This window comes from Myotis nattereri (assembly GCF_964212035.1).
Source record: "Myotis nattereri genome assembly, chromosome: 2".
NCBI classification, from domain to species: domain Eukaryota; kingdom Metazoa; phylum Chordata; class Mammalia; order Chiroptera; family Vespertilionidae; genus Myotis; species Myotis nattereri.
This window is the reverse complement of record NC_138076.1, coordinates 175,368,623-175,380,614: the sequence shown is the minus strand read 5'-3', so window position 1 is coordinate 175,380,614 and position 11,992 is coordinate 175,368,623.

Below are 11,992 nucleotides of genomic sequence, written 5' to 3'. Positions count from 1 at the left end.
CTTCTTTCTGCTTTGAGATGCCCAGTGGATGGAAACTTACTGCATCCTGAGAAACATCACTTTCTCAGTCTTGGAAACATGTAGCAGTAATGATTAGGGCACCTTGGCTGAAATTATGGTAAACTTGGAACTAGTTCCCCCAACTGTTCATCACACCATAAAAACTAGAGTTGCTTATTAAAGCTGGGGCAGTCTAGCACTCTGTACATCTTCCAGAACTCTCTTTCATCTCAGAAGCAATCTATTCCCATTAAACTGAGTAGACATAGAACTATAGCTAAAAACTTCCAGAAGAAGCAAAATAAAATATTTTCTAAAAAATAAAACAAGCAACAGACTAACTGCAAGGAAAAACAACACATAAACCAAGAATAATATACAATATTCAAGACAAAATTGCTAAAATAAATGAGAGGAACAATTAGTTTTCTAATGCTAATTTTCCTGGGAGGAAAAATTAATGATATTCATTGGAAACCAACTCCATCCTCTTTACAATTAAGGTTTCTTTATAAACCAATAGTAAATCCAAGTACTTAATAGCATTTTTTTTCCTGCTCACTGTGGTGTTTATGAAGAGCAGATCTAAGATACTTTAAGCTGAAGGTAATGTACCTTTTTTCTATTTGAAGGTCCTAGTTTTATTCCCACAGATAATGGAAAGCTAAACTGCCTTCAGCTATCAGTTGGTTAACTGATTTGATTGTCTTTTAGTCCCACAAAATATTCGTGCTTACTTTCAAGTTTAATTAGGTCCCAAATAGTGTTATGTGAAATAGAGCACTCCTTAAACCATGGTACACATATAATTGAACCAAGCAGGACTGAGTCTTATAATTTTTATCTGGTCAATAGAGTTCAGATGGGTTAAGTGACTTGCCAGACTGTCACACTGTCCTCCCAGTTATTCAGGAAAGCCGCCCTCATATGGGAGATAAATCTTGACCAATTTTGATATACTAGAAACATGCACTTTAAAAGGAAAAGCATATCATAATAACCAATGGACACAGACACTGGGGCGGTGGGAGCTTGCCCAGGTGGGAATGGCTTGGGGAGGGGGGGAATTGGGGAAAAATGAGACATATATAAAACTTTAGGCAATAAAAAAAAAAGTGAAAAAAAGAGGAAAAGCAGACTACTCTAAAAGGAAGAAATAAAATTTTATATTTTTATTATTATAATTATCAAAGGAAACTTTAAGAAAATGAACTTTAAGATCAGATTCTACTAGATCAGTATATCTTAAGTCATAAGATTTGAAGAAGTGTGAGATCAGAGAGGTCTAATTTTACTCCTGACTGCACTTGGGGAAATTCTAAAAGTGCATCTACTATAGAGTTATCCAGAACACATTTCCTAAGAGCCTGATATTATTTGTCTGGGATCAGGTATGGATACTGGAATACAAAATCAAAATAAAAAACTTGTCATTGATTCTACTGCACAGCCATCATGGAGAATCATTGACTCTGTCATAGCAGAAGACTGTTGGGGAGGCATAACTAAATCCACCCGGAAATGATGGATAGAGTTTGGGTTGGTGGATAGAATAGCAGAGCAGAAATTACACATTTCAGGCCAGCATGAGGAAAGTGTCAATGTTTTTAATATCGATACTAATAAAAGCCTAGGTGGCCCTTGCATGTGACGTCGCCACAAGATGGTCACCACAAGATGGCCACCACAAGATGGCTGCATGCACAGTGGAGGCGGGGCCCAGTGGCCGCTCTGTGCTGTGGGGCCTGCGGAGGAGGCCAGTCCCGGCATCTCTGCCCCTCGCGTGGAGGAGGCGGGTCCTGTTGGAGGAGGTAGATCGTGGCAGGAGAGAGCAGTTGTGGGTGATCAGACCTGCAGGGTAGGGCAGTTGGGGCGATCAGGCCACGGGGGAGCGGTTATGGGGTGATCAGGCAGGCAGGCAGGTGAGCAGTTAGGAGCCAGCGGTCCTGGATCATGAGAGGGGTTCCAGATTGGAGAGGGTGCAGGCCGGGCTGAGGGACACTACCATCACCACCACCACCCCACCACCCTCACACCCCTGTACACCAATTTTGCGCACCGGGCCTCTAGTTTCCTTATAAAAAGCCATGCCAGTCACTTAGAAATTTAGGAAAATTATGCATACATATCCCATCACCAATTCCACTTCCATCTTTGATCTTGTTTAGATTTCTTGCTTTCCTCTGATTATTTATATTCATATTCTTGTTTTTTTAGGGTCTTTCATGGAGCAGTTATCAGGGCCTCTATTTGATTTCTCTCTGCATCTGTCTCACCTCCTCATACTTCAATTATGTGTATACAGTCAATCCCAGCCAAATGTTATTTAATTCTGTACCCAACTTAAGTTCCTATGCTACTACGACCACCACCCACCATCCCCCTGCATCCAGGGAAATGGAATGCCCTAGCCCGTGGTCGGCAAACTGCGGCTCGTGAGCCACATGCGGCTCTTTGGCCCCTTGAGTGTGGCTCTTCCTAAGCCTTAGGAGTACCCTAATTAAGTTAATAACAATGTACCTACCTATATAATTTAAGTTTAAAAAATTTGGCTCTCAAAAGAAATTTCAATCATTGTACTGTTGATATTTGGCTCTGTTGACTAATGAGTTTGCCGACCACTGCAAAGCTTAATAGGTCTCCAACTCCTTTAGCCTAATTTATTTCATGTACATATTTTTAAAAATTATTTATTATTTCCAGCTTGTGGTACCCATTTTCTTTAGACATTATTTCACTTTTATCTGGATTACCTATCTCCACACTGTCCAAAGATTAGCTCCAAATTCTCGGTTAAGTTGTTCAGTGCAGCTAGAGCTGATTGGGAAAATGCCAAAGTTGGTAGAGAAGCACTATAGATACAACCTCTAGTCTCTGGTTGGCACTTTGAAGCCTTTCTTTATTAGATAGTCTCTGATTTAAGCTCAAAATGACCCTATGACAATATCTACTATTTTCCAAAAGTACTTAGAATTTAGTTAACTGCTTATTTCAAGTAGTTTTTTTTTTTTTCTCTCAAAATTGCCTTTCTTGTAGATTCAGGTGATTTTATACTGACTCTTTTCCAAATGTGCTGTACATTAACTCTGAAATCTCTCCTCCAGAGCTTGGCCATATAATTATGTTGATTGCATTCGCACTTCTTTATTTCCAAAGTGCAGCAGGTAATTGTAGAGGTGCAGCTAGTCTATGCTAGGTTCAAGTTCATTTACTGTGCTAATAAAAGGTTTAACCCTTTGGTATTGGCAGCTAAGTAACTCTCTCTCTGCAGATATGCCTAAATTTTGTAGAATAAAAAAAACTCAGCACTGAGCGCTAAATTAATATTCAAAACAGAATTATCAATGACATTTTTTTAAAGATTAAGATGCTCAGATTTGCTGCTTCCCTTTCACTTGCCACCAGACACATAGTCACTAAAGCAAACTTAATTAGAAAATAGAACATTTTATAGGACTACCAAACACAAGGAAAATCACATTTCAAATGCAAAATATTCTAGAGTCTATTAGGTATAGAAACTATGACATAGAATTTAAACAACAAGCATTTGCAAATTAATCATAGTTATAAGGGATGAATACCAAAAATTATTTTAAAAACAAAGCTATGAACTATTTGAACTTTCACATGCATGTGCTGTGCCCATGGAAGCATATCCTGTATAGATAGGTGTTCACACTGGATGATCTGAGTTCATATCAACATATAGTTTATCCTGTATTTTATTGCAGAAATCATCCAAAAGTGTATGAACTAGAATTTTTTGACAATAAGCCCTAGGACCACAAATTATAAGTACCACAAAATTGGCAAATATGTTTCATAAAACTTTTGGATTTGCTTGTAGATCCAACTTGACATTCAGGAGTCTGAAACTTAAAAAAAAAACAAAAACTAGTTTGTCCTTCTTCTAATGGCCCAGTGTCAAACTGTACTATCTTTAACCTGATTTTTTTTTTAATTTAAAAAAGGGAAATAGAAAATGGAATAAGGGGAGAGTATAACCATATAAGACACTGAGCATATTAAAATGTCATTTGAATTAAAGAAGATTGCACTGATGTAGGGAAACACAGAGAGATTAAATTAAAAAATGGAACTAAATATGCTGTATGTGGACTTTAGCATATAAGTGTCAGTGGGAATGATGAACTATTCAATAAATATTATTGGGACAAATAGCTAGATAGTAAATAAATCTGGTTCCCCTTGTCATCTATTATATCAAAATAATTTTTCCATGGCTCAAATGTTTAAATATTAAAAAATAAGTACTAGAGAGAGCAAAGAAAATAATCTTTAGGTAAAAAAGTCCCTTCTACAAGAAAGAAAGAAATGGAAGCTATAAAGGAATAAAATTTTTTACTGCACAGTTTTAACGTTATGTAGAGCAAAATACCATAAAAAACTTTTTTAATCTAGAAAAATTAACTGCACATATATAGATAAAGCACAACTTCTCTTCATATATAAAGAACTCTTCAAATTAACAATAGCTCCACAATTTCACATCTAGGGATTTATCCTAGATATGCAAACATAAATGTGTGAATTAAGTTTACTGAAACATTATTTGTAATAATAAAAATCTGTGATAAATCTAAATACCAATTAATAGGAGACAATTTATTACATTATGGTATAGCCAAACAGCTAAAAAAAAAATATGAAACAGAAAAATAAATTATGGCTTAGTAGCAGTCATAAATAAATAGTGTTTATCTTTGTGTATAGATAAGATGTCCAATATATTCAATAGTAAAGACAAGCTTCAGAAAAAAAAAGTATAATATCATCAAATGTGAGTATGTATGGGAAAAGAATAGCATAGGTATTTGAATAGGTTTTGTGAAACGATATGAAATAAACTGCAAATAGTGATTACCCCAAGGAGTGGCACTTGAGGAACTGGTGATAGGAGGCAGCAATGTGCGGTTCACTATAAATCTATCTGGACTATTTTATTGCACTCAAATTTAAAAAGGGAATGAAAACACTCCAAAGGGGAGCAGACAAACACATTGGGTTCTTCTACTGTGGCCCAATGCTTAATGTCCAGATATTTTACTTCCATCCTTACTCCTGGCTGACAGGTCTCTTTGGCCTTAGGACTGCTCACAAGTTACATCAATGGAGCATGTTTTTGTAGAGATGGACCCTAATTTTAAAATTTTATTTTTTCATTAACAACTGCTGCCCAGGCAAACTAATCCAACAAGCTGATATGAAGGTAACCACAGAGTAAGGTAATTAGTTTTTGGCAAGGACATAGGCATTCACCCCGAGTGTTCAGTACAAGCTACATTTGCCAAGCATATTGCTACTGCCAAGGCTTTGCATGCAATAATAGCCTTATTCAAAATTTCTGCCCTTGAGCCAAACCAGTAGCTGCTTTGTAGCACCCTCTTGGCTGACATTGAGAACTACAAAATTTTAGAGCTGAAAAAGACCTTGAAAATAATTCAGTCTATTATTTTTTCACCTTGTATATTGGGAGTCCAAGACTCGGTGATAGTCTTTCTGGTCACTCAGCTAGGTGATGAGGACAGACATTAAATTAATGTTTCCTCACTCTTAGTCAAGTGCCATTGACACTTGATACATGGTGGATAGAAATCCAGTAATTTTCAAAAATGTAGACAGCTAACCATTTTACCTCTTCCTTCTCTTGGCCATTATTGACAGTCTAATTGAATGGTTTTGATGAAATTTTAATTTTCACATGATGGCTCATAATAACTGCACAAGCCCCATGCCATCAGAAATGTCCACAGATCTCCATTTTTTGTCAAGGATTCCTTTGAGGCACAATAGTCAAAGGCAAGGACTGTAGAATCACAGGGTCTAATTTTGAATCCTTGCACCATAACTCTGTGGCTGTGTAATTTTGGGTGTACCAAATCTCTTCGTACCTCAGTTTTCTCATATATAAAATGGGAAAAATGATAATATCATAGGGTGGTTATAAGAATTAAGTAAAATAGCACATGTATGGATTAGAAAAATACCTGGCATATGAAGAGAATTCAATAGCTACTAGCTATTTCTACCACTAATACTATTATTAATACTATTCCTAGAATTTTTACGTATTCTCCTATTGTGAGTATATGATCCAAATTTTAATCTGGATTATTGGAATGATTTCCCAGCTTTCTCTCCTGACCACAATCTTTCTTATTCTTTCTCATTATTCCCAGTGTTATTGGTATGAACTTTATGTAATGTTAAGTATGATAATGTAATTGTCCTTGTAAAACCATTCAATGGTGTTCTATCACCTGGTTAAAATCTAAACTCCTTGGCAAAACCAAGGTCATTTGTGTTTTGAGAGAGAGAATAGGCATTGTAAAACAGTGGTCCCTCCCCACCTCATGCATGATAAAATTATAAGGAAGGAAGAATGGTAACTTGTTGCACTTGATCTCTTATTTTATAGCACAGCCTTTTTTATAATGTTATCTAATGGCATTAAAGTGTGGTCCTGTGTAAAAGTATTAAAGATATTCACATTTAGGTTCATAAGTTATTAATATGTTATCTTTTAAAAATATTTTTATTGATTTCAGAGAGGAAGGGAGTGGGTGAGAGAGGTAGAAACATCAATGATGAGAGAGAATCATTGATTGGCTGCCTTCTGCATGTGCCCTTGACAAGAATCAAACCTGGGACCCTTCAGTCTGCAGGCCAACGCTCTATCCACTGAGCCAACTGCTTAGGGCAATATATTGTCTTTTTTTTTTTTTTGCCAAAACCGGTTTGGCTCAGTGGATAGAGCGTCGGCCTCCGGACTGAAAGGTCCCAGGTTCGATTCCGGTCAAGGGCATGTACCTGGGTTGTGGGCACATCCCCAATAGGAGATGTGCAGGAGGCAGCTGATGGATGTTTCTCTCTCATCGATGTTTCTAACTCTCTCTATCTCTCTCCCTTCCTCTCTGTAAAAACTCAATAAAATATGTTAAAATATATATATATATATATATATATATATATATATATATATATTGTCTTTTTAATTTAACTTAATTCATTGTATTTAGATTAAGTAGGTCTAAAGATACTGCACAATAATGCTAAGATGATACTACATTTGTTTGGTTATATTGTGCATTTTATAACCTTTTTCAACAGAGTAGGAGGCTAATGGTAGCACTGAAAATCCTTAAATATTGGTCCAGAACTAGTCCAGAGCTGTCTTCTCAGATGTTGGATATGAATGGCCACTGGACATCTCCCCAAGGAGATACCACGGGTATTTTAAACTTGACAGTGAAATTTTGCTCCACCTCTTTTATTCTCTGCCCCTATACCAAGCATCAGCTTATATCCAGTTCCCCCATCAAAACCTGGGATGGACTTGTTCTTCCTCACTCACCTCAAAAGTCAATCATTTACAAATTCCTTCCTGATTGCTTTCAAAACGGTTCTCTTCTCTCCCTTCTAACAATCATTACCCTTATCATGCCTCAGGTGCTCATCATTTCTTGTCTGGATGATTGCAATGACCTCAGAAATCTCCCTGCCTCTATCCCACTTGAGTCCACCATCTCCACAGTTACCAAATACAAATATCTAAAATATAAATCTGAACCGTTTACTCCCTGGCTCAAAATCCTGATAGTCTCCTTATAAAGCTTTATGACAAAATCAAAACTCCTCAATCAAAGATGTAAGATCTTTCATAAATTTTCTCTGATCTACCTCACTCAACTTACTTCTATATCCAAAATATATTCTTTACTCCATCTATACCTAAGCAACTGTATTTCTCTGAATGCTGTGCTGCTTCATGCTTTATGCCTCTGTATCCTTAATCATTTTATCTGGAATATCTGTGTCCTTTTCCTCCTGCTACCTTCCTCATTTGCTTAACTCCTTTCTACACATCTTAAAAAGTAGTGTCATTGTCCCTCCATTTCTAAGAAGCTTAATTGACCCACCTGAATTAAAACATAGTCTGTGCTTCATTAATTCTCCTGTGAATACCCATTTATAACACATACCACACTTTCCTAAAATTATCGTGTGGCTCCTTGAGAGTAGAGACCACATATTACTTATCTTTGTGCTCTAATGCTTTCACAGTGCCTGGCGTAGGGAAATCCCAAGGGCAGCAAGAGTGAGGGAGCAAATTCTGCAAGGAAAGAGAAGCCCGGGCACCCCTCCATTGTGAACTTAGCCTGGGCTCTGTTACTTTAAGGAAGCCAGGAAGTTTCCTTATACTGACACCTATTTACTTACATGGACACTCATGAAATACATGTTGAATGAATGTATGCATGAATGAATGAATGACAAGAACGGAGTTCTACTGGGGAAGCTTCATACCTTTTCCCATATCCCTGCCCCTTCCCTGGCAGCATATTTTCAGATTCAACAAGAAGGACATCTCAGAGGAAGGGTGCAATTCTAAATCTGTTATAATATAGACTATTCACAGCACGTGGAATCAGAGGATTCTAAATAGCTACATGGGTATCCCAGGGGGCTGCTGCATTTTCAATAATTCCCATAGGCAGTTGCGAGTTAAAGACAGACTCTATCTCCTTTTGCAACAGTGAAAGAAAATAGCATTTGTTTAGCCACAAAATACTGGTTCTTGGAGAGTCATTTTGTTCCCTGTCAATACCTACCCCCTCCCACATGTAAAAATATCAAAACCTAGAAGTTTAAATTTTCTCTTATTCACCTAGTTAAATGTGCCCTATTTTTATTCACCGAAGAGGCTTAGTAAGATAAGAGTGCTTTTATAGCAATTACCCGAGGCTTGCTTTGCCACAGATAGTGGCCTATGTGAAGGAGAAAAATGTCTCACAACCGAATAGCCCATCAAAGATTTTATGAGATATCAGGACGGTTTGAAAAGGACTGTTTCTCTTTATGTACATAAATCTTCTCATACTCAGGGAAATGGATGACTTATAAACATTTTAATGGATTTTAATCACTTAAAAGAAAAAGAATCTGTGTAGAAATCTTGTTAAAATGCTAATGCAGATAAATGTTCTCTTTAACACTGATAAAGATAAGGCCCTTCGATGTTAAAAATCTGTAGCTCTGAGCCTGGCCAGTGTTGCTCAGTGGTTGCATGTTAATTTATGAATCAGGAGGTTATGGTTTGATTAGGGTTGGAGCAAATGCTGGGTTGCAGGTTCAGTCCTTGGTAGGCAGCTGCCCAGGAGGCAGCTGATTAATGATTCTCTCTCATCATTGTTTCTATCTCTCGTTCCCTCTCCCTTCCTCTCTGAAATCAATAAAAACATATTTTTAAAAAATCTATAGCTCCAAAATAAAAGATGGTAAGGCATATTTGGTTAAATTTACTAAAATTACTTAAATTTAGTTACATTTACTCTCCTCCCACCTTGATTATCTAGTTTATTTATTTTTTTTTTAATTTTTTACAGTCTACCCAAAGAGTAATGATGCTAATTATGGTTCTCTGTCATTCTCACTAAGAAGGAAGTTCCATGAGAGCAGAAACATGTTTCTATTTTTCTGTTCACTGTTGGATCACCATTACATTGTGCAACTTCATGAAAATGGTGGGTTCTTATTAAATACTAGAGGCCCAGTGCACAAAAATTTGTGCACTCGGGGGTGTCCCTCAGCCCAGCTTGTGCCCTGTCGCAGTCTGGGACCCCTCAGGGGATGACCACCTGCTGGCTTAGGCTCGCTCCCCGGGCAGTCGGGCCTAAACTGGCAGTCAGACATCCCTCTGACAGCCCAGGAGCCCTCTGGGGATGTCCACTTGCCAGCGGGGAGCAGGCCTAAGCTGCAGTAGGACATCCTTAGTACTGCTGAGGAGGCGGGAGAGGCTCCCACCACCCCCGCTGTACTGGCAGCAGTCAGCCTCACTTGTGGCTGAGTAGAGCTCCCCCTGTGGGAGCACACTGACCACCAGGGGGCAGCTCCTGCATTGAGCGTCTTCCCTCTGGTGGTCAGTGTGGGTCATAGTGACCAGTCATTCCCAGTCGTTTTGCTGTTAGAGTCAATTTGCATATTACCTTTTTATTATATGGGATTTGTTAAGTAAATAACTGGTAACCATTGAACTAAAAGATATAGAAGTTAGGAGGGCAGGAAACAACCCATCCAATAAAGTTAAAGAGGTAATACCCTATTATCATATTCAACTCCCCCAACAGGGGGTACATGTAATAGAGCAAACAGAACATGTATAAAACTGTGCACACTAATATCTGCACTGTTGTAATTTTATTTTAGGCTAGACTATACAGCGCCAAACAGGCAAGCCTATAGGAGTAAAATTTTGTTAATATATTTCTAGGAGTATTAAGTAGAATTGTCTGAGAAAATATGTTTAATATGTAAACATGTTTAACCAGAAGCAAGGAATATTTTATGACAATGGTTTCTGAGGAAAAGTATTCACTTTTGAATGTACTAGCACCTTCAACTCAGTAAGTCTTTGCTCAGTAAAATCATGCATAGGGCAGAGTCCTGGGTGGTGCAGGGGAGAGCATTCAAATTATCCTCTACCAGTCCCTTTAAAGGGGCTTTTTGTTCATCTTTGTTCGATCATCTTTATTTCTTTAAGTTGAAAATGTCATTTTTTAAAATTTAACTTTGTCATACTGAGATGAAGCAGGACCTCCTGAAGTCATTCCAGAATTTCATGCATTGTTGACTTCTGTGATCATGACATTACTTATGTAGATCATCATATTTGAAACCCTTCTACAGCATAGCCTGCATAATATATGTGGAGAAATCTCATAGCAAATTGAATTTTAAACTAAAAAGGTTTAAAGCAGAATTCTTCTTTTGGGGTGATGAATGTCAAATGTTAATAGAAGCTCTTGTGGATCACTGTCTCCATAGTAATTTATGATAAAATCCTCTGGGTGTGCAGATGAAAATATCAGTGCCATGTGACTCCTAAGGAGATCAAAGTAATTGCTCTATTAAATTCAGGACAGTATATAAAGTATGCTTCATTATCACAAGGCATTCATCCTATATGGATTCTGAATCATCTGGTTAAGATATTGATTTACTGAGTACCTAGCCAGTATTAGATCCTGACTGGGCTCTGTAACTCAGTGGTAAAGAAAGAGAGAGGCAGGAAGGAAGTTGGAAGGAAGGAAGGAAGGAAGGAAGGAAGGAAGGAAGGAAGGAAGGAAGGACAAAAGGAAGGAAGGAAGGAAGGAGGGAAGGAAGGAAGGAAGGAAGGAAGGAAGGAAGGAAGGAAGGAAGGAAGGAAGAAAGGAAGAAAGGAAGGAAGGGGGAAGAAAATATATTATAATACAATGTAACAAGGTAGTTCAGGAGCACCTATCAGGGTATGTGGGGCCAGGGAGTGTGTACAAGAGTAAATAATAATTGAAAAAGAGCAGCCAGGTAAAGGGAGAGGAGACAAAAACATTTCACATTTAATGAATTGAAAGGTTGACTGGTGTGAGTGTGTGTGTATGTGTGTGTTTGAAAAGACATTAAGGAAAGGGGAGAAGGGATAAGACATGTCGCTAGACATGTAAATTGGAATCCAAAGGCCATGATAACAAATTACACTTTTTTCCAAGGGCAGGAGAAACCATGATGGACTTACTAGGAGAACAACATCATCAGACCGATGAAGCTCCCAGGCTGTAGTACGCAGAGAGGATGGCAGTGATTGACAGAGAAGAAAGGGAAATGAGTTAGATGGCAGTTGTCGTCCTTCAGGTGGGAGATAATGGTGCATTCATACAGAGTGGTGGCAGTGGAAAATGAGAGAGTTGGTGGATTTAAGAGGTATTCAAGATGTAGAATAGATAGACAGGAGGGACTGAGTGACGAGACATGGGAGAAGATGAAAAAAGGATTTAAAAGTGATATCTGGATTGAACACGTGTATTACTGTTGACAGAGCTAGTATTTATTTCCTTGTTTTGGCAAAAGCAAGAACCAACATTGTTCTAACTCCAAAGTCGCAATAGGGCCTTATCCAACAGAGCAGTTTCAGCACGTGCACTTGCCTCTCTTA